Source organism: Cervus elaphus, chromosome 6 (assembly GCF_910594005.1).
Source record: "Cervus elaphus chromosome 6, mCerEla1.1, whole genome shotgun sequence".
Taxonomy (NCBI): domain Eukaryota; kingdom Metazoa; phylum Chordata; class Mammalia; order Artiodactyla; family Cervidae; genus Cervus; species Cervus elaphus.
Genome location: NC_057820.1, coordinates 43,338,713 through 43,362,911, shown reverse-complemented (window position 1 = coordinate 43,362,911; position 24,199 = coordinate 43,338,713). Strand labels below are relative to the sequence as shown.

Here is a 24,199-nt window from a genome sequence, read left to right as displayed (position 1 = left end):
TCTTTGCCTGAACACTGAGTTCTTTTCACTGATAGCCCAACTCATGTTCTAATCCAAAGATTTGTATATGGAAACATGGGAAAACAGTGAAAATCAATAATAAAACCTCAGACTCCTTTTGTGAAATAAGTGGAGCACTCAGTGTACCTCCTTGGAAAGAAATTGGCAAATGAAAGAGGGCAATCCCATTTCCACAATCTTCTTAGAGGAGATCTCCATTTTGTAAGCAGGTTGCTTTTCAAAGGTTTACTTCCACTATGATTGTTATGAATTCAGAAATTTTTCTCTAGAAATAATACTATAAACTATAGTATTATAATGATAGTAGATAGAATCCCAGGCTAACCCACAAAAGGGAGTGTAACTGAAATGCTATAACTAGAAAAGAATAGAAAATAATCCTGATGAATTATACTAGTGAAATTTAATAAGAAATCATTTCTTTATTTTGAAAGCAATGCTTAAAAAAAGGAGTGTTAATTAAAATTTGACTTAGAGAGATGAGGTTTTGGTGCAGATATGAAAGGGGTTTGGCAGGGAAAGTTTTGAGAATATTAGAGGCTTATAGCACAACTTTGATGCATGTGAAGTATGCAGAATAGTCCCTGACACTTTATTGGGTGTGCAGTGAAGGCTTATGATCAAACGCATGTTGATTCAACTTTATTTTCACTCCAAAATTATGGCTTTTCTTTGTCTTGATATGAAGGCATAGTAATTAGAACTACATTTTGTCTGTGTGTCCTAGATGAACTAAGGAGGGGGAAAGAGGAAGAAGAAGAAAAGGGGAATGTTGAGAAAGACTGATGTGAAAAGTAGGTCATCTGGGATACGATTAATGATGTGAATGGTAAAGAAAAAGACAGAGGTTACGTTGCATGGTCCTCTCCTCCTTATCCTTTTGCCCAAGACACAAGGAAGAAGGGGGTAGAAAAGATTTTGTGCCTCACATTTCCTTAGCCAGTCCCTAAGTGGTGCTGTCAGACAAGAACAGTTTAGTTGCTGGCCAGAGCTCTTTGTAGGTGGGAAGGGAAAGAGAAGCAGAAATAAAGTTCTTTCGAGTATGTAGCTTTAGTTAAAGAGGGAATGTTTGTGTTTCTTTAACAGATGAATTATATGTAGGAGATACATGTTAAATCCTCATGAATGAGTGAAAATACTAAACTGGTATGGAATAATGGAAAGATCACTGAGCAAGAAGTCAGAGCTGATTTCAACTTTAACACCTCTACTTAATAGTTACACTACCTTGGCTGAGGTTTGGTTTTTTTGGTTTGGGGATTTTTTTTTTTTAACTTATTTGAAATTTAGTTCTTGTCTCTGTAAAATGTGAATAAAAACTTCCCTTCCTGCCTATTTACTCTGGTTGTGATCCAGTGAAATTACTGAATATCATGCTCATGAAGCAACTTAGAAAGCTGTAAAATAACATACACATTTCCAAGAGTGTTATGATTATTTCTTCAGCCAGAAAAAGTAAAGTTATTGGGTCAGATGACCTCTGAGATCGTTTTTCTTTTTAAATTCTGGTGATGAGAATGGCCTAGGTTTTGAATTTTCATGTTATTCTTCCTCAGCAGTTTAATGATGTCACGGGTCTGAGAAAGGGGAGTACAGTGTCCCTCTAGGCCATGTCCATGATCTACTCAACACATTGTACCTAGTTTCTACTTCAAAGGACATCCAAGGGATCCAAGAAACATTTTGAGCCACGATGCTTTTTAAATATTCAGTCTATCTGTTAAATTAACATGGTCATATAATTTGTCTTCACTTGAGTGATGACATTTAAGTGTAAAAAGGATACTTGAATAATTACATCAGAGCAATAGGCATATATCAAAAATATCCAGGCAAACCTGGATGTCTAATCCCCTCATTACATGTAAAATGTTAAATTTCTCACTTTGGTGTGGGATAGTAAAAATTCTCCTTTGAATTTAGCAATCTGAGCTACTATTATGTATTAGCAAGATGTAGGCCTTATTAGGATCTTGAGGACAGACCACATATACCTACCCAAAGTATTGAATAGGAGGCTGCTTTTTGCTCTCACGAAAGCATACTGTTGCAGCTCTATGGTTAAAAGGTAAGAGGGTACACTATAGCTTCAAATTTCCTAACTTTCCTCTTTATTTCAGTTTGAATACACAGAATAGAATTTATCTCACAGAGTGAATAATGCTTGGGCTTCTGCCTGCTTTGGGTATTGTTAGCAGAGTTGTACTAGAGCTTAGTAAGTGTGAATACCTGTTGCATATCAAACAGAGATTGGTCATATGATCAAACATAAATAACATGAAATGGCTTGTACTAGAGATTTCCATGATACAGAGCCAAGCCTTTTCAAACCAGATGACACAGGAGGCATGAGACTTGTGCAGAAAACTGAATCATCCAACCTTCTCTTTGAAAAATGTCTGATGCTCTAACACACGAAGAAATTAGACTTCTGTTATGGTATTTCTAAAGAAAACCATTAAACATAAAGAGAAATTTGCACTACTAAACTTAGAATCAAGTAACAAAAGATCAACTTTCTGAAGTTTGTGGAGAAGAAAAATGGCACAAATAAATCAAAAGGGCAGATTAACATTCTTTTTATGTTTTAGAGTATATTTTTAATATTAGTTTTTGTGTCACCCATTAAGCTTCCTAATTATGTTTTATTTAGAACATTAATTATATTAAGTCAGTATTGAGGTGCATGTGTTTGTTGCATAGAAAAGGAAGGATGCTCAAAAACTTAAAAGTTGGGACTTCCCTGGTGGTCCAGTGGTTAGGACTCTGCCCTCCCAATGCAAGGGGTCTGGGTTCCATTCCTGGTCACAGAACTAGATTCCCCATGCTGCAACTATGATCCCTCATAAGACCTAGCACAGCCAAATAAAAAATAAACATAAACTTTAAATGCTGATGATGGAAATCAGTCTGGTATTTTAAAAATTTGGTCCCTCTAAACCATGCATAGATAATTGAGAATAAAGTAGAATTGTCATATTTCTCTGTGGCCATTCTGTCACTTTAGAATGTTAAAAAATTAGTTTCCTTCTGAAAATAATCTCGCTCCTGTGCCTGACTCTGAAGAGCACTGTTCATTTGTAATTCTGGTGACATGTCATCATGATTTATTGTTTTTCAAAATGTATTCTGGGTTATATAGTATTTTTGCCTGAGTCCTAATTACCTAGTAAGGAACAGTAGTTGGGCATCTTCATGGGACTACACACGCATGATCAGTAGATGTTCTGGCTGCTGGCTCATAGGCCGTTGAAACCTGCCCAGGGCAAGCAGGCGTAACTTCCTCAGGTTGTTTGTGCATTTGCTGGAAAGGTTCTTTGATAGAATGGAATTATCTCTTTGCACAAATACACTTGAATCAATTATTATTTTTTATGGTCCAACTACCATTCTTATTTTATGACTGTACTTTAAGTAATAACGCACCTGGTTTCTTTGTAGAGCTCCAAATGATGCCAAAGTCCAACCATGCATGCTGCTTGTTGCCATGATACTTAGTTATATGGGCCTTATTTTTTCCCCCCATTGAGTGGTTTTTATGAACAGGTGTTCAGCTAATGGGATAAACAGAGGGCGTGCAGCTCTAGCCTAACCATTAACATCACAATTAACATCACAATTAACATCACAATTCCAAAATAATTGGAAAGGACAGATACACCAGAAAGCTAGCTCTGAACCTGCAGTAGATCTTTTCTCTGAGCATCAGATATAATTTTGCAGAAAGAGCCTGGATGGAGCATCAGAAGACCTGCATGCTCCTTCCAACAGTAGTACTTAAGTCTTCAAGTGACTTTGGACAACTCACTTAATTGTTTTGAACCTCCATTTCTTCATCTACAATTGAAGCTATAATCCTACTCCACCTGTCTTACAGGGTTGTTGTAGGATTCAGTGAGACAGATTAAGTTTATGAATATCACTATAAATTATAAGCATGGTATAGATATAAGATACCATTGTTAAGGTTCTAATCCAGCTTTCAGTGGTTCAGGATACAACGTTGGGCAACTGATAACATCAGGTTTTGCGATCATTAATGTAGCAAAACACCATAGAAACTTCACTCTGATTTATTCCTAATAAGATTTCTTAAAATACTTCATTTAGTTTGTCCAGTAATCAGTCAGCAACACAAAGAAATGAAATGCTTCTAAAACTGCCAACTCAGGTTTAAGAAAATAACATTGAGAAGGAGTGATTGCTGAAGATCATGCTCTTTAAATTCTAGAAAATTATTTCAATCAGTTTTTAAAGTCTTATAAAAGAAACTTAGGGAAGCTTCTAAATGTTTGAAATACTAGAGTGCTGCTGCTGCTAAGTCGCTTCAGTTGTGTCCAACTCTGTGCGACCCCATAGATGGCAGCCCACCAGGCTCCTCCATCCCTGGGATTCCCCAGGCAAGAACACTGGAGTGGGTTGCCATTTCCTTCTCCAATTCATGCATGCATGCCAAGTCACTTCAGTCGAGTCCGACTCTGTGCGACCCCATGGACAGCAGCCCACCAGGCTCCTCCATCCACAGGAGTCTCCAGGCAAGAGTACTGGAGTGGGTTGCCATTTCCTTCTCTGTGAAATACTAATAGAACTTACAATATCAGGCATCTCCATTTCGTATGGGTGATTCAATATTCCATATTGCTTAGAGAAAACACAGGCCATCTAGCCCACTTCACTCCATTCCCCTGTCTTCCACCAACCAGATCTAAACGGTGGTTGGATATACCTGTGGGGGTATTCATTATAGCAACATTTGTGAGAATTGTAGGCAGAAGAAATGTCTAAAACTAGAGGATTAGATAAACCAATGGATTAAGTAGCAGACTATTAAAATGGAGTTAGAAATAACACATTGGAAGTATCAGAAATATAATTGGCAACATAGGTAGACCATAAAAATGTGGTGTTGAGTTAAAAGAGAGAGCAAGAAAGAGGGAAACTGGGAGAGCAAAAGAAATAGAATGAGATATAAAACCTAAGAAGAGTCTTGTATGTACTATGAATTAAGGAATATGTTTATTTGACATGAGCCTAAAGACAAAAAAAAAAAAGACTTCAAAGACGAAAATATTGTTGGACTGCCCCATCTTTCAGAGCTTGCCTGTATGATTTGTTCCAATGTATTTGCTGCATAACGAGGAAATATTTCACAGCTTACCTCATACCCTTCATGCCGCAGCCCTCCTGGGCTGACTTTTCTCCCTGAAGGGCAAGGTGAGTAGCTGGCCACTGACTTCCATGTCCATGTACCCCATGCTCTTCAGTACCATCATCAAATGACCGTCTAGCCTCCTCTCACCCAGTTTAAACAGCATAGGGCCTTTTGCCACTCCTCATAGACTTATTTCTTTTGAGCTAGTTTGAAAGACTCTTTCCTTTTAAACTGTGGAATCCTGAACTGGGTACCAGGCTAATGAAGGCAGGAGAAGACCTTCCTCTTTCTTCACACATGCTTCACAAACCTCAGTTCTAGTCAGCTCCAAAGGATGCTATTCTACTATTCAAAAAGAGCGTGAAGAACACATAATAAAGTGATAGACACTTCCTGGAATAAATTGTTGAATTAAAGATTTTTTAAAAACAGATTTCACTCCTGGACCAGTAGACTAGAAATTTGGAAAGGAGGGAGGGAATATAAGCACTAGGGGAAATCGTTTATGTAAATTTCCTCAGGGAGCAAGCACACAGGAAGGAAACAAAAGTACATCAACAAAAACTAGACTATCTAAACAGATCTGTCATGCCCTTTAAGAATTACAGGAAGCTTCCTTCATGATCCATCTAGATCTAATAGCTGGAATGACCGACATCAGTTTCCTGCCCAGTGTACATGAAGAGATTAGAAGGGATCAGTGTCTGCTTTATGTTGTATGTGACTTTGTTTTTGTTTTAACATATAAAGATAGAATAGTTCATTCATGAATGATCCGACTGGATTTTTATGTTTGAGCACTTTTATCAAAGCCACCAGAAGTAAATTATAAGAAATTATATGAGGATGGGTAAAAGTAATGTGCGTGCTAAGCCTCTTCGGTTGTGTCCAACTCTTTGCAATCTTGTGGACTGTAGCCCTCCAGGCTCCTCTGTCCATGGGATTCTCCAGGCAAGAATACTGCAGTGGGTTGCCTTGCCCTTCTTCAGGGGATCTTCCCAACCCAGGGACCGAAACTAAGTCTCTTAAGTCTCCTGCATTGGCAGGAGGGTTCTTTATCACTAGTACCACCTGAGAAACTCAACTTCTCTACTTTCAAAAGAGCTTCTATCATGTCCTAAACATGGCCATGCGCTAAGAAGAGCCTAAAGCAAATATCAGAGTAACTTGACTGTGATTTGTTGATCACAAGTTTCCTTGAACCCCTAGCATTCACTTTGAACTTCTTTTTGGTGCGCCAGTATAAATAAACCAGCTCTCTGGCCAGGCAGGACGGATACAATGCTTCCCACAGGCAACCTGAATCACTGGGGAGTGACTTGGCAGAGGCCGGAACGAGGAGTGGGGAGGCCTGGGTTCACAGTCAGCTCAGCCTCCAACTAACCCAAGATACAGGGCAACTCACCCTACTCTCTTGTACCTTCATATACTGTAGTCACAGGTGACCAAATAGTATATTGCTCAAGGTCAGGTATTTTTGAGAATGAAAGGAGGCAGTAGTAGTAATCCACTGGAACAACTGATGCTTCAGGCTTTTCCCTCCCGCTTTAAAATTCCATGATAGCTGAAGTAGAGCTGAAAATATAACTGGTTCCTGACCACCAGACTCCTGCTCTGCTTCCCATTCTAGGCTGTCTGCACTGCGAGGACCTGTCTACCCCGGAGATCTGTGGAGGAGTGTTCACTGTATCACCTAAAGATCAAGGCACTTGCCCAGCCATGAAAAAGGACAGCCTGATCTGCACCCGCCTGGTCAGGCACGCATACACCCCAGACCCTGCCCATGTTCAGAATCAACAGCACTGAAACCCTAAAGCCACATCAAGGTCCCCGGCAGGCAGGGGAGGCTAAGGGAGCCGGGCCAGGAAGAGGGCAGATACGGGCAACCCCCGCGTGGGACAGGCCCTTTCCTTCGCAGCCTCCAGCCTCTTCTCCATGCCCAAGGCTGGTGGACAGGATGGGTGTGGTCCAGGGGCTGCCTTGGGATCCTCAGTTGCTGGGTTTTTCTGGGGGGTGGAGGGCGTGGCACCACATGGAATGCAGGGTCTTCGTTCCTGACCAGGGATTGAACCTGTGCCCCTCCGTGGAAACACGGAGTCCCTCCTCAGGTGTTGGTTTTTAACAGGCAGGTTAGCACTTCATAAACCACTCCGGGCCACAGGCCAGCCCTCCAACAATGTCACCATGGCATAGCCCTGTTCACCTGGCTTTTTCAAGTTGGAGGAAGCCGTCAACAAAATCCAAAACCTGACCTGGGTGACAGATCACGACACGGCCTTAAAATATATGTGTGTATCCAAGAAAAGTAAGCCGTTCCACACTGAGAGAATTTAGAAACAAAGATCAAGGGAAAATTCAGACATGTCATCCCAAGAAGGTAGAAATTCTGTCATTGTTTTACAACCCTATTTCATCAGTGGTGCAAACCTGTCACTTATTTAAAAAAAAAATTTTTTTTTTTTTTTTGTAAAACTCTGCATGGTAAGATTAGAAGAAACATTTGGCTTCATCAGCAGCATTAAACCAAATTTTGAGGGTGCTACTCTGCTGGCAACAGTCTAATCCTTTGCCAAGAGCTTGGGTCTGCGGTCTCCTGGTCCCCAGGGGCCCAGGACGATGCTCACCTTTCCCCTCCGCGCTCACGGCTGTTCTCACCAGTCGGGACTCTGTGCCGTGTGGCTCCTGTATCAGGCGGACTCTGCTTCCCCAGAGAGAGGTTCAGAACACCCTGACCACACACCTCTTCAGAAGCTGGCCCTACCTAGTAGAGCTGCCATTTGCCAACAAGAGCGGCAGCAGCAAGCTTTCCAAATGGAAGAAAGTCTGTCAGTCACAGGAACTAAGGGGACACCTGGACCCAGGCTGCAGCACTGGGTCCCTAAGGGAGGAGGCCCCCCGTCACCAAGCCTGGGCACGTTGCTCTGCCAGGGCCAGCCTTCTGCCCTGAGAAGGAAGCAGGTAGCATTTATAGAACCCTGGGAGCAGAATTTATTGACTTCTTAATCTCTACTGTAGTGACCTGGTGGTGACTTTCCATTTCTCAGAAAGATAAATGAAAGGCAGCCGTCTCTGAGGAGGACGAATGCATTTAACAAAGAATAGACTCATTCAGAAAAAGAAATCTCTTAGGGCCCACAATGTGTCAGAAGGTCCATAGGGGAAGGGACTGCAGGACTTCTATTGAAAACTCCCAATCTTGGTATAATTTCCCCCAGCAAGTTGCCTGGGATTCTGAGTAATAGGGATTATGGTGATGGTGATGGTTTAGTTGCCAAGTCGTGTCCAACTCTTTTGCGACCCCATGGACTGTAGCTCAGCAGGCTCCTCTGTCCATGGAATTTCCCAGGCAAGAATACTGGATTGGGTTGCCATTCCCTTCCCCAGGGGATCTTCCTAACCCAGGGATCAAACTCAGGTCTCCCGCACAGCACATTTTGCCTAAAACTTTGATTCTGCTGATTACTCCCAATGGTAATTATATTCAAAGAACTCGCAGATGCGTTATCTTGCTGGGACCTATGTAATATGCCAGGGAGGGACATAACTCATTAAACAATCATTGTCTATTAACATTATAACTTTAATTAGTTTTCCAGAGCTGGGTAAGCAAAGCCCTAAGGGGATGAGACCCTAGAAATGATTGGACTTGGAGGAGAAATGGAAGAAACCACCCGAAACATGGCAGGTGGCCCAGGCAGAGCAGGTGAGGCTCTGTGGCCGCAAGGGCAGCCCCAGAGCCTCCCCTGCATGGACACAGGTGCCAAGGTGAGGGCCCCTCAGGAAGAGCAGAAACCACAGACTCCTCTCCACTCATGTTTCTGCCCGAGCTGACCTGGGAATCATGATGAAAAGACCCATGGTGCCAAATAGACTCATCCCAATGCTGAGAACCCAGGCTAGCTCCTGAAAGACTGACTTGGCTGTCCCCCAGAGCAGAGCGCCTGGTGCATCCGCCCTGATTCTCTTCAATAATTATAATCCCCTGGCTTAGACTAGATATTATGTAGAAAACAAAAGGAAGCTTTAGTTTTGAAACATCCCTTCTCACACGTTAGCACAATCCTTAAATAATGCACCTTTGAGGCTCTGACTAATTCGTCCCGCCTGCCACCAGGAACATGTCTGGGTTCCAAGAATTTGTGGGAAACGCGCCGGATACCCTTCCCTGGCTCAAGTTGGAAGTGTGGTGCTGAGGACCCAGAAGCAGTGGTCTGGGGATCCCTTATCCTCTGAGGTCCTATCGCTGTCCTCCCTGGTCCCTGGGACACGGTGATGAGGGGCTGGGGGGCCATCCTCTGAGGTCCCACCGCTGTCCTCCCTGGTCCCTGGGACACGGTGATGAGGGGCTGGGGGGCCATCCTCTGAGGTCCTACCGCTGTCCTCCTTGGTCCCTGGGGCACGATGGTGAGGGGCTGGGGGCCGTGTGGCCGAGGGCAGGCCCTGCCCTGTCCACGAGTCTCGTGAGTGGTTTGGGTCTCACTGGTTCCCATCCCCAGCTGCACAGGAGAATCACCTGCAGAGCTTTAAAAAGTAGTACTGGGACCACACATTCCTGGGTTCTGATTTAATAGGCTGGGGCGGGGCTCAATCCCAGGTACTTTTCTCCAGGTGCACAACCACTGCCTCAGATGATCTCTGGGGCCCTTCCAGTTCTATAAACGTCCACAACCCTGATGGTTTGGGCCTTCACTTTATTTACTGAGATAATTTTTCCCCAAAATACTCGGTTTCCATTTTCATTATGTTGCATAGGAAGATTCTTAGAAATGCTTTTAGTTATCTAAAAAAAGGTGAATTGTTAAATTATTGCTGTTGAATATAACTGGCTTGTAACACTGCACGTTTAAAGTGTGCGACCTGATCAGTTTTCACGAGTGAGAAATGGTTGCCTAATCACGACAGTGAAACCCATCATCCCCAAACCCTCCTAATCTGCGTAACTGTCTGAGGTAACCACTCAGGTAACCACTGAGCTGCTTGCTGTTACTATAGAATAGCTTGCATATTTTGTCATTTTGTGCCATCCAGTATGTACTATTTTTTGCTTGACTTCTTATATCCTTGTACTTGAGTCTTTATTTAGGGTCATGGACTGTTAGGGATCCAGAAAACGAGCATCCAGATGAGAGTTGCGGACAGAGGGTAGGGGAACTACATGGAAAAAGCTCTTGGATTTCCCCAGATTTTTAAGCACCAGACTCTTGATCCAAAAGGAGGAACTATGGAATTCCGGGTTTGATCCCTGGATCGGGAAGATCCCCTGGAGAAGGGAATGGCAACCCACTGCAGTATTTGTGCCTGGAGAATTCCATGGACAGAGGAGTCTGGTGGGCTACAGTCCATAGGGTTGCACAGAGTTGGACACGACTGAGCTACTAACACACACACATGGAATTCACATCATGCTTCATTCCTTATTCTAGTCCTATGCATTTATGAATATGATGTCTAATTATAAACCCCCTACTACTGCTCCCCCTACTTTTTCCTTCCCCAATCCCCAGTACCTGTGTTTCGTTTTCTGGACTCTGGTTATACTTAACCCTACTGAACTAAACACACCCCAGGGCCCTGTTGACTGTCCGTGCTACCTCATGGAAATTTTTTTGCATTCCTCGTCTAAGATCTTCTCACCTAAGCTTTGTGGTATGTTGTGCCTTTTAATTATTATTCCACTTAACAATCTGCCTAGATACCTGGTGCTCAAATATCACAAAGTTACATTTCTGCAACGCCCCAGAGCATATTTATTTTCATCTTAAACAAGATCAATGTTTTCACTGTTATCACTGATAAGGATTATGAGAACCAGAGGTAACAACAAACAGCATTGCAGATTCTCAGTGGAGCCACCTCTAATCAACCCAGAGACACCTCCCCTTTTGGAAATTTTGACTCCTTTTGGGTCAAAAAATATTTTTAAATCATACTACTTCTGATTTTAGACTAAGATGTAGAATAGCAGTATGGACTTCTAAAGGATAGACATTCATATGCATTGAGCACAGTCCTTCAAGCGCTGCTTTTACTGTGTCTTTCAGAGATAGGAGAGAAAAACAAAAACATCTCACCTGCTAGCCAAAAGGTCATCACAGACTCCCCCCAGCTCCAAATCCCCCTCCACCCCCAGGCTGGGTTACAAACGTCTGATGCCTCACACCCCTCAGCGTTCTCTGGCTCCCTGTTTGGGGCCGGCTCTTTAATTCTCCCTTTTGCCTCTGCCTTTTCCCATCAGATTAGCAAACACGGTCACGACAGCATTTCAGTCCAGTCTCTACACAAGTTCATTCCTCTGCCCGAGAGGCAAACCTCTGAAAGTTACTTACGTGGAAGCAGCAAAAGCAAGCCCTGGATTTGGATGCTGAGTTAGCTGATGCCAGCCTGCTTAAATAGCCGGGTTGGCTGACGCAGGCTGTGGATAGCACGTTTATTTACGCCTGTGAGTGCACGCTCAAGCAGGGACCTGAAAAACCTGCAGCGTGGGCAGGAGGAGGACAGCCGAGAGTTCCGTCTCTCCTGGTTATTCAGGTTTGGTATTCAGGCGGTGACTTCTGAGAGTCTCATGGAACTGCCTTCTTATCCCTGATCTCTTTCTTGGCAAAGGAGAACTCTTCACCAAGATCGGATGAGAGAGGTGCTGCTGAGAGAAAAAGGAAGAAATGCAGGACCCTGGACCCTTGGCCTGAGCTCCTTATTTTGAATGGACTTCCAGTTAAATGTTGCCTCGTTTCAAAGCTCGGTGAGGTTGATTTTGCAGCTCCGTGGACTGGATGACAAACTAAAGGCCTGGGCAACAGCCCAATCAATGAAAAGTTTTTTTGTTTTTTTTTTCTTCAGGCACAGAACGTACAAATAACAGTTATAAGGGAGGATCAGGGTAGGATGATACAATGTGAGGTCCCCTTTGAAAGAGATTTTAATTTCTTTCCCTCTGCATCTAGACTGTCCTCCCAGTTGTCCCTCCTCTCCCTTTGTTAATGAAATTCCTAGCTGAGAGTTGCAGGATTCCCCATGAGAGCTCAAATAAATAACCAGTGTGTGAGCAAGGCTGTGGGAAGATGCACTCTCAGGGCGCATGTTCTGTGGTTTGTGTGGCCATCAGGGTGAGGGTATGTGTGTGGGTGTGGGGACCCAGGTAGTCAGTGTTTATCTGGATTTTACAGCTAGATACAGGAGTTAATAGTCAACTGCATGACACTAAACACATTAAGTGGGTTTGATTTTAAGAGGATGAAGGAAGGGAGACAGGGTTTGGTGAGATCATTTATGAGAGTATCTGTGTATATTTGCTGGTATGTAGCCCATACTGGTAAGTACCATCCAGATAAACACAACCTATATTTTTCACTTCACTGGAGAAAGAAAAGGCCCACTTGATTCTCCTGGGAACAGCAGCTGTAAGTGAAAGAAGAGCAGCAATCATTCAGAATATTTCTTTCTCTCTCCGAAAAGGGGGTTAATGGTCATAAAACATGTGTGGGAGAAAAGCGGAGACAGGGAGCCTAGCCCACCCCATCCCTGGTTACCAGAGGAATTCTTTTGTTTCTCCTAATTCATTGCCTAACTTCTGACTGTTCTGTGGCCAAATCTGGATTCTCGCCTCCCAGGTTTCTTGAATACAGGGTCTATGTTCATCTTTTGACACCCACAGTGCCTGGCACAAATTCTTGTGACAGTAAAGGTGATCATCATCATCATCTAGAATCTAGAGAAACTGACTACGTGCCAGCATCTGGGCAAAATGGTTTACAGAGAGTTTGCTTGCTTATTTAATCCTCACAATTCTATGAGTTAGGTTTTTTAATATCATCATTTCACAGATGAGGGAACTGACACTCAGAAAAAATTAAATGACTTTCCCAAGGTCACAGCAAGTGGTAGAGGTAGAATTTGAATCCCTACCTCTGGTTCCAGCGTCTGGGTTGATTTGATACTCAGGATTGATTTGAAGCAATATTTTGAAAGTTGCCTAAGAATGTTTTCACCTATTCTTATTTATTTACTTGTTTATCATGGGTCTCCCAGAATGTGATTTCCTTGACCTTAATGACCTTGCCTACTCTTCCAGTCCTGTAACCCCAGCACCCAGCACAGTGTACGGCACAAAGCAGGCGCTTGCTCAATAAATATGCGCTGCTTGTTCAGTTTCTAAATTCCTCTGAAGGCTGTGCATCCCAGGAGACAGAGAGTCTGACATCAGCAGAGTCTTCTCTTGCTCCAGACACATTTCTTTCGCTCTTGTATAATGCATTGGTTTCAAGCTGTTTCTCTTTATCCAGTGTATCATGGAGATGAAACTGAAAGTGGCTGAAGCCATAGAGCAGTTTTACATCAGTTAAGAACTCTGCAGGCATGAGGTTTCAGTTTGTCCAGTGGTGCAATGAGGTCCTTAAGACCCAGACTTTTTCTATTCTTCATTCTGTAGCCTTCAAGTGGCAGTGTTACCACCCCTCATGGTGGCAAGGTTGCTGCAGTAGTTTGGTATATTTCATCCTTAGATGAAGCTGAAGCTTCAGTACTTTAGCCACCTGATGTGAAGAGCTGACTCACTGAAAAAGACCCAAATGCTGGGAAAGACTGATGGCAGGAGGATAAGGGGGCAACAGAGGATGAGCTGGTTGGATGGTATCACTGACTCAATGGACATGAGTTTGAGCAAACTCTGGAAGACGGTGAAGGACAGGGAAGCCTGGCGTGCTGCGATCCATGGGGTTGCAAAGAGTCCGACATGACTTAACGACTAAGCAACAACAAGACAGGTAGGAGGTGATGTGGGCTTTCTCCTTAGTATCTCTCTTTGTCAGAGAGGAAGATCTATCCAGAAAGCATCAGCAGATTTCCAGTTATGTCTCCTTGCCGAGAAGTGGATCAAATGAACACCACATTGGCTAAATCCATTATCTGCAGAGAGGAAATGAATCACACTGATCAAAGTTTATCTCATGAGCCCCGAGGAAAGGTTCCACATTCCTCAGACAAGTTTCCCTGTTATCTAAACAAAATCAGGGTCCAGTGAATAGAGAGGTAGTAGAGAAGTACTACCAACAGTTCTGTCAATCTAAGAAGTCCTTTGAGGTACGATAACTTCAACGGCTTTAGTGCTTAGGCACCACCCAGGCCTCAAAAATTGGGTTTTCAATTTGTGTGGGTGTGTTTTAAGTGGGGCCTTCCCAGGTGGTGCTAGTGGTAAAGAACCCGCTTGCCAATGAGGAGACATAAGAGATTCAGGTTCAATCCCTGGGTCGGAAAGATCCCCTGGAGGACGGCATGGCAACCCACTCCAGTATTCTTGCCTGGAGAATCCCCACGGACAGTGGAGCCTGTGGGGCTACAGTCCATAGGGTCACAAAGAGTTAGACAGAACTGAAGCAGCTTAGCATGCATTGTACGCACCTGTTTTAAATGAGAAAATCTTGCTTTGGCTCTCAGCAGAATCAAAATGATTTCATCAACCCACAATTAAGGGAAGTAGCTGACCATAGTGGTTTTTTTCTATAGATTTAGATCCTACGTCTTTATATGACCACTGATTTTCTGCATGTGCAAGGAATAGCATACAATCTATTAGCCTCTCATCTTCTCCTATGTCAAATGGGGTTGATGAAGCTGTTGACTTCTTAGAAACATCAAGTTCAATAATGCAACTAATTATAAAAAGGATTGCAAAACAAGGTATGGGGGGGGTTAAGGCTCAGTTTCCTGCTCCTCCTCTTGTCTATTATATTTTTTATATTTTGGTGAACAACATAATCCCACATGTTTGCATCTGCCTCTGCCTGAGAGCTGCAGCTATTGCCTGGGATGTGTGAATTAGAAATATATGGTTGATACAGTAATTCTCACATGGTTTTTTTTTTTTCTCCTGGTGGTTAACAGACTTCAAATTAACACCTGCAGATGGGTAATTACTTTCCCTTGCTTTGCTGTTCTAGACCTCTTCCCTGTGGTGAGCTTCGGGAATTCTCTGTTGTCAACATCAAGAGAATTAGGCTGGCTCTTGGCCTTGGCGCCATCTTTTGAGAAACAGCAGAGCAAAGTGGAGGAAAGAAGTGAAAGTGTGGGCTGAAGCGCAAAAGAAGAAAGATGAGGCAGAGGTCCAAGTAAACTTGTACACCGTGGAAGCCACCAAAGCGGAAACAAGAGAAGCCAGAGGCCAGGGACGCTGGTACAAATTGTTGAATTGCCTACTATCTAGAACTTGTCTCAGTGGATCTGGAACATCTATGGCCATTCTGATCCCCTCGACCACCTTTGGGAGACTCACCTTGTTCACATCAAAGCCGTCTCTTTTGGTCCTTTGCCCTGGACCTGTGATACTCTGGGCTAGTTCTCTTCCCAGTTGTGGCTGAATGTAACGTGTTCAATAAATCATCTCTTTTGCTGTCTTAGCAGAAGAAAAAAAGAGAGAGAGAATTAGGATAAAGGATGAAGTGAGCTAGATGTTATGCTCTACAAGGAAGGAACAATGTCCGGGAATTGGTTAAAAAAAAAATAAGTTTTTGCCGAGGGCCTGGAAAAATGGTGGAAAGGAAAGAGTATGGGCTTCTGAATCATACAGACTTGGATCTAAGCCCCACCTCTGCCACTTTCGATCCATGTGACCCATGGAAAGTTGTGTAACTTCTCTCAGACTTAGTTTCCTCAGCTGTAAAATGGGAATAATGATGCTTATCTCACAGGTTTGCCATAAAGACCAGATATAATAGAGGTAAATTATCTTAGCATAGTGCCTAGAACATGGTATGTGATCAACAATTAGTAGCTACTGCGAATACTTAAAACAGGACCCCAGATTTTCCTTAGTCTTCTTTGTGGAACCCACACATGGTGGGTATAAAGTATTTGAGCCTAAAACCCCCAAGTACTGCAACAAACAAAGGTGTTTGGTAGAGTCACATAGAAGGCAGTGATATCTGAACAGCTGTTCTCTTCCGATCCAAAGCTAGACATCACTGGGTGCATCCCCTTATGAATGGGGAGCGCATGCAACTGAGCAATACTGCAGAGAGAGGTCATTCCTTGGGAGTCAGGAAACTATCAAAAGCATTTAAGAAAATTCACTGTGAAGGATACTAACCTCCCCAAGGCCAAAATCTGACTTGTACAGAAGCAGATGGGGAAGAGGGGGTAACTAGAATACAGAAGCATACTTGCTGGAAGTTCTGCCCCCAGGGTATGAACTTGTAGACAGAGAGACTGAGAATTCTCTACAGGTGATGTGGAAGTTCTGACTCCTGCGTGCCCTTCCTGGTCCAGCCTGTCCAGGGTGCAGAACAGAGCAGCGTGGGAGGCAGAAAATGATCTGCCCACGACAGAGAAGCTGGGTCCAGAAGAAGGTGCCAGTTGGCCTGGGTAGGAAGTGTCTCCCTTGGCTGTTCCCATCAGTGGGTGTCACAGCTTCCCTGGTGAAGTGGGGCTGGCGGTTACAACATGGCCACACTCTGTTCGTTGTAGTTTGTTGTATACCTAGTAGTGATTAGGTCATTCTCTCGGTGAACCACAGGTATTCCATCCTCAGTGTGGAATCCATCCTCTTACCTAATCCATCTGTTGTCCCTACGGAGTTCTGAGTCAGCGGATGACTGGGGGCGAGACTGCTGCCGCCTGTAAGCAGCACCCATTTACAAAGTGGCCTGGGCAAGGCTGTTCCCTCTGGTGTGGCCCGTGATGACTTTTCTTCTCATTCCATTTAGTTTCATCCAGAGTCTAATGAATGGGGAGGGCAGGGGCCTTGTTTTCCTTTGAAGTCCCATTCAGCTAATGGTCAGAGGGGGAAAGGCCCTTGGTAATGAGGAGCATCACCCTGTCTGTGGAATGAGGATGGAGGGGGCATCTCTTCAGCCCAGATGCCTTGTTTCACCCCTGACTCCCTCAGCATGAGGACCTACCATCCCTGACATGAGCTGCAAGAGAAGCAGCGTGGCGACTTTCTCAGGGTGGAGCCTCACTGGAGAGGCTTCCTGGTCCATGAATAATGGGAAGATGTTGCAGGTTGGGGCCACCTCAGCCTGCTTGTAATCCCCTAGCACGTGGAGTGAGGAAAGAGTCCCCACACCCACTACTGAAATTTCAGGGACGGGCCCTGTGCTTTCAGAAAGCAGGTGGTGGGGAGGGGAATAAAGAAAAGCAAAACCCTTAGGTAAAAACTTGCTTGACCGGGTGTCCAACCCAGGCACAGTCCACGTTCCTGACCGCTGCATGGGATGATCTTTACAGCCACTTCTTTTTTAAAAAATAAATACGTCTATTTATTTATTGATGGTTGCGCTGGGTCTTGGTTGCTGCTGGGGCTTTTCTCTAGTTGCGGTGAGCCCGTGAGCCACAGCTATTGAGCCGATGGGCCGCAACTACTGAAGACCACGCGCCCCAGAGCCTGTAGTCTCCTAACAGCGACTTGCAGAGCCCCAAGAAGGAGAGGAAGAGTGGCCCCTCCTCCTCCCCGATGGCCCCTCAGCTCTGAGCTCCGTCTATTTAAGACGCTTGACTTCCGTGAATGATTTGAGTTGGGAACAGAGAGGAGGAAGAAAGGAGGACAGAGCTAACAAAAATATGATGTTTGAAGACAAAACAGAACAGAGAGATCTGCATGTTTTATATAGTGGAGGAAAAAGGGTTGAAAATAATAATTCAGGCTAAAATTGTGGGTCAGCAGAAGGGAGGGGAGAGTTTTGACCAGAAGCTATAGATCTGCCTCCTCCTGCCTCCTCCTCTCCACCCCAGAGGCACCCGCCTGTGGACGCCCGGGCTGGCCGCGTTGCCAGCGCTCAGCTCCTCCCCCGCCTCAGCCCTGCGTGAGCAGGGAGTCCAACTAGGTGATCTCTTCCAGGCCCTTTCTATTTTAATCTTCTGTCCTCCAAGGAGACAGAGTCAGGCGCGGGTGGGTGGAGAGCAGGGACCCCCAGCAGCTTCAGTGGGAGTATGGCGCCCCCACTTAGGGCTGAGAGGAGACTCAATACCCAGGCACAGTTTTACTAGCTGTTATAACATTGGAACCTGCCACTCCCTTATCATTGGTAAGTATCCACTCCCTGGTCCTCCCCCTCAGTAACCTGGGACCCCCTACCCTCCCAGGATCCAGCAGTGAGGGGGTAACACCTGACACAGTGTGTGTGGGGGGGGGGACCACCCACTCAGGACTGGGCTCCAGCGACAACACTTCCACCACGGTGTTTAGTCAATCATTGTTTAGTCTGCTGTCATCCAGGGAGACATCTTGAAAGATAAAGCCTGGGGGTGAGGGTGAGGGGAGAAAAGAGGGAAGGGACTGTAGATCATCCCTGAAAAAAAATATGCTGTGGTCTGATTTTGTAAACTAATTCAGCTCAATCTTACTCTGTGCATTTCAGCAAAAACCTGACTCCTCCATGGCCTTCTCTGAGGTTTCTGTAGTGAGGCCCTGGCTGCGCAGTGGGCAGTGATTTGAGGTCTCCTGTAAGTGTCTCATGATGTGAGGAACTGCATTTAAGTGCTGGTGCGTGCTCTTGTGTCTGGCTTTCACCTCTCTGCAGAGGGAGCTCCCGGACTCTTCATCCCAGTGGTTCTGAGGAGCCTGCAACTGGGTGTCCCAAGCTGATCTCCCAAATCCGACGGCCCTGACTTTGTTCTCTGACTCAAAGGGAAATGAACTCTGCATTTTGCATGGTGTCCCATCTGTTCCAAGGTCAGAGCTCAGGCTGAGGATGATTCAGGGTTCCGGGGAAAGGCTCTAGAGACCTGGTTCAACCCTTGGGCAGACAATCTTCCTGCCTTTCCCAGCATTGTCCTGGTTTTAGCTCTCAGCGTCCCTTGTCCCAGAAAACCCTCTAGCCCTATGCAGTCTGGTATGTTCACTTGACCCTAGTTCTTTCACGTCAGCTAAAGTGTCAGAATGTTAGTCCGCTCAGCTGTGTCTGACTCTTTGAGACCCCATGGACTCAAGCCCGCCAGGCTCCTCTGTCCACAGGAGGCAAGGATACTGGATGGGTTGCCGTTCCCTTCTTCAGGAGATCTTCCCGACCCAGGGATCGAACCTGGGTCTGCCCCATTGCATGCTGATTCTTTACCGCCTGAGCCACTAGGGAAGCTGGTAATTTAACCTCTTTGAACATTTGTTTCTCCATATGTGAAATGAGGATAATGATAACAACCTTGTATGGTATTTGAGGACTGGGGTTGATATCCACCCAAAGATTGTTCAGGAAGAAAAGAGGATTGGGTAAGAAAAACTATATCCTCTGGTCCCAGAAGGAGTGGATGTCTCATCTCCCCAGGTGTTTTTCCTTTTCCAGGTGTAGGCGTGAGGACAGCACTTGAGGATTCTGGGACAGTCTGCAGAAAGTCTTGCAGGCCCTGGCTAATGTGAAAGGGCAGATTAAGGGCTCTCCCAGCTCTATGATTATCTGATTAAGTGTAAATGGCAGAAGCAGATGCCTGTTTGCAGAAGTCACTTTCAGCAGCTACCACTTGGGAGGCACAAATAAGGGATCATGAAGCCTCTTCAATTTCTTTGCTGCCCCTTAGCTATTGTCTGCAGAGTGTCTTACCTAGTAGTCATGTTCCGAATATCTCCTGGTAACTACTGTTTCAGGGCTGAAAAGGGAAAAGAAGTCAATGTTTTCAAAAGACTCCTTTGCGGCATATGCAGCACAAGGGTGGATTTCACAGGCATCTTAATCCCTGGCAGATGGCTGAGGGCTGTCTTGGAGACCAGAAGCATCGAGCAAGAACTTGGATGACAAAAGAGAGGCGGGGTGGTGGGGGTGGGGGGTGGGGATTGTGTATTCAAATGCCCTGATAGAAGAAGGCCTTAATCAAAGACGCTATTATAGAAAACAAGCCACAGGCTGATAGGGAGTATTTGGAACATGAAGGTGTCAAAGGGAACCAGGCTTTCTCTGAAAGGAAGGAAATGACTGGGGGAGATGGTCTTTCATTAATGGAGCAGAGTTCTGTCAGTGCTAAGGACAGGAGGTGGCCCTTTTTAGGAGAATCCCAAGGTCGGGGGATTATTTAAAGTATAAACATCATCACCACTCCAGCCCTCTCACCCTCACTGCAAATGAAATAAGAATCATTACAATTAGTGCTAGGGTCTAACTGAAAATAGAAGTCTTCAAAAGTTGGAAAATTCAGCATGCAAGACTCTGGCACAATGATAACTAACTAGCTTGTGTCCAAGGCAAGTGTTAGTCACTCAGTCGTGTCCGACTCTGTGACCCCATGGATGGTAGCCCGCCAGGCTACTCTGTCCATGGGATTCTCCAGGCAGGAATACTGGAGTGGGTAGCCATTCCTTTCTCCAGGGGTCTTCCCAACCTGAGGATCAAACCCGGGTCTCCTGCACTGCAGGTGGGTTCTTTACTGTCTGAGCCACGAGGGAAGTTCAAGGCAACTGATGGAATAATTTTGCATAGTTAGGACACATTTGGGAGTAGATGGAAAAAAGAACTCTGCAATGAGGAATTTACTGATTTACACAAACAGGAGTAAAACCAGAGGTGTCAAAGCCAGCTAACAGTACCTCCTTCACATTTCATTCTCTAACAAAGGGGCAGAATGTCAAGGAGAGCAACAGTGCTGGCTTTAGGGGGTGTACAAAACTGCCCCCCAAATTCTGGGGAAATCTGAGAAGTAGATGTTTCTAGGTTATCAGATCATCTTTTCTCCTATGTGCCCTACTCTTTTCTAAAGACAATTAAAATCTAGAACAATTAATTTAAAAGTCAAGAAATTTGATTATCAGAGTAGCCTATTAAGCCATACCCATTAGCAGCATGGTGCTCAAAGGACAAAGAATCTGCCTACAGTGCAGGAGACCCAGGGTTGATCCCTGGGTCAGGAAGATCCCCTGGAAAAGGAAGTGACAACCCACTCCAGTATTCTTGCATCTCCTAAAAACCTTTAAATTTTAAGGAAAGGTTTTCATTAAGGCTGTTAATGCCATTAGAATATTTTAGGATTAAATGTTTTTGTTAAAATGTAATGATCAAATGTTGTCTATGGGATTTCATTCCCTCTCAAATTTTCTATCGTCCTAATACCCCTAGTTATGTAACTTCACACGGCATAGAATTTTTCACGACTTTATCCTCCTTGTAACCTGGGTTTCACATATGCAGCAACTTAATTTATTTAAGGAGGCTTAAACAATTGGATGGCATCATCAACTCGATGGACATGAGTTTGAAGAAGCACCAGGAGTTGGCGATGGGCAGGGAAGCCTGGCATGCAGCAGTCCATGGGGTCGCAAAGAGTCGGACATGATTGAGCAACTGAACTGACTGAAAGAATAATCTATTGACTTTGGGTATTTGATATTGGTCTCTCTCAATATTATACACACATTTTAAATTTTATTTTCTTTGTATGCCTAAAGCAAAAAAGCAAATAAAAAAAAGGCTCATCCCACTGTCTCATTAGGGAAGCCACAAGTCTTTGGCTTTCCTGACCTAGCACTTACCTTGCACTTGTTGTTTTCAAAATACCATCCAATCATTAATAGCCAGTTCCCACTACATCTTTGTAAAATGTGAACATTCTTGCCATTTTTAGTAAAGGACATTGAAGCCAAGGCACCAAGGTGACCTGTGCAAGGTGATGTAACAAGTCAGGAGTAGACACAGAGGTCTGCCATTCCGTGAACTAAAGCTTTGTCCAGGGCAAGCCCAGGGGCAGATTCTCATGGCCACATCCTTGTCTTCTCTTCCCAGAAGCCACATGCCCACTTTCCCCCTTGCTCTGCAGTCATTAGAGGGGCAGCAGGAAAGGCAGGGTTTGGTACATGCCCAGCAAACAAGGAGGATGACTAGCAGATACCCACTGAGAGTAGGTTTGTTGTTAGTGTTTGTAGGACTTCCCCTGTAAGGCCCGGAAATCTTAAGGAAAGGCTTTGGAATATGAGTCAGCAGGTGGGCATCGCAGAGCAATTTCTTTGGTACTTACTGAGTAGTGAGATCTGGGAACTTCAGGCCATATGGTAATACTACTACTAAAGATATGGAATGTGTTCCTTCTAGTCCTATAACACTGTCATCTTCTTGATCACGAACTCTATTAGAAACAAGCCCCGCCCCCAGTACTTCGGTCTTGTGCTATGCGAAAAACAATAATAGCAACCTTTATTCTTAATTCAAGGAAGTTTCTGCAGGAAAGGGTGCCAGACATCTTATGTGGCAGCCTTTCCCTGAAGACTGGTAGGCACATAATGGCCTGTAGTATTTACAAAGTTCTCAGTTATTTCTCTGGTGAGGAAAGATTGCATGTAATTGGCTGGTCTTATACTCGAGTGAAGGGAAACCAATGGCATGCACATTATCTTGTTTAAGATAATTCAAGATGCCACTCAGACCAGCATGTTCCTCTTAGGCAGACCATTGAAGCAAAATTACATTTACCAAATTACATTCTCCTCTCCTGAGGTATCAAACATACCTTTTCCTTGCTTTTTTCTTTAGTCATTTACTTTAAAACTGTGACTGGCTTTTTACTAGACAGAAGTATATTTAGTGAGGTATGCTTCACTTTGATTATATGATACTTTGATTATATGATACTAAGGTGGAATAGCACATGATGTGGACTTCTTTATGAGCAAGAATATAAACTGAGGCATCTCATATTCATATCAAGGTACCATCTTTGTGTCTTGCACACAAATCCTAAGCATGTGCATATAATCATTTAGACTTATTTTCATAATCAATACTAGTAAATTCATCCTATTTCTCATTTCACATTGGCTGCTGAGTAACTCAGAGCCCAATTTAGTGCTCAGTTTCATTATATAGTCTTAGTTTAGGTTTTCAGTTATAAAATCTTCACAATGTTTTGCGTGCGTGCTAAGTCACTTCAGTCACGTTCGACTCTTTGCAACCCTATGGACTGTAGCCCACCAAGCCCCTCTGTCCATGGAATTCTCCAGACAAGAACACTGGAGTTGGTTGCCATTTCCTACTCCAGAGGCTCTTCTGGACCCAAGGATTGAAACTGCCAGCTTTGGCAGGCAGATTCTTTACCACTGCCCCAGCTGGGTTGCTTCGTGTTATTGAAGCCCCCTGAAACCCTATCAAGTATATGTTATCCTCCTTAAAAGAACTGAATCTCAGAGAAATGAAGAAATGTGTCCAAGGTGACAGAAATGTGCCATAAGAAATGTGCCCATGCTGGTAACAATCAAGGAAGATTTAAATTCCTATCTTTGACCTTAAATCCATGCTTTCCCTTGTTACCCTAGATTCTTCTCTGGAGGAAGTGGGACTTTGCAGCGAAGAAGAACGAGAAGACAACTGGCTGGTCCAGGTACCCTGATAGAGACCTCTCAGGGGATGGATGGCACACGGGGTTCCTCTCTGACTGTGAGAGTCAGAGCTTCTGTTTATAACAGTGTTCTCCCATCACTCACCCTTAACAACTGGCAGTCACCCCCAGCCCCTCCTGCTCCCGGGCTCCCAGCTCACCAGTCACCTCACTTCTGCTCTAGCGATGCCTCTCATGTCCCTTCCATTCCATCCATACCTTATGCTAACACTTCAAGTTCACATTACCTCATGTCCAGACCATTTCGAGGGCCTCTTAGCCCGTCTCCCAAGCTCCATGTCACCCCTCCCACCACCACATTATTCCTCAAGAAACTGCTTCCATCATGTGATTTCACTGTTCAAAACCCCCTAATGACTACCCAGGGTCTACTGAATACAGCTCAGCTTTCTAGAACAACATTCAAGTTTCTTTTTAATCTAATTCCAATCTTCATTTCCAAATGTCTTCCTCAGGACTCCTCTGTAAGAATCCTATGATTTAGCCAGGACTGATTCCTTGTTATTCCTTAAACATGCTATTTCCTTCCCCACCTCCAAGCCTGTGGTGGTGCGTTCTCTGTCGTGTCCAACTCTTTGTGACCCCACAGACTGTAACCCTCCAGACTCCTCTGTTTATGGAATTTTCCAAGCAAGAATACTGGAGTGGGTTGCCATTTCTTTCTCCAGGGGATCTTCCTGACCCAGAGATTGAAACTGTATCTCTTGAAACTCCTGCACTGCAGAAGGGTTC

The 24,199-nt window shown here is 44.4% G+C and overlaps 1 protein-coding gene across 1 annotated transcript in view; it reads right to left on the bottom strand.

The window, feature by feature from the left end:
- The window catches only part of HOPX (HOP homeobox), a 31,300-nt gene extending 19,673 nt beyond the window's left edge, over positions 1-11,627 (bottom strand). The window contains exon 1 of the mRNA XM_043906678.1: positions 11,500-11,627. The gene's annotated coding sequence lies outside the window, so the exon portion shown is untranslated. The remainder of the gene's footprint in view (positions 1-11,499) is intronic.
- Between the last annotated feature and the right edge of the window lie 12,572 nt (positions 11,628-24,199).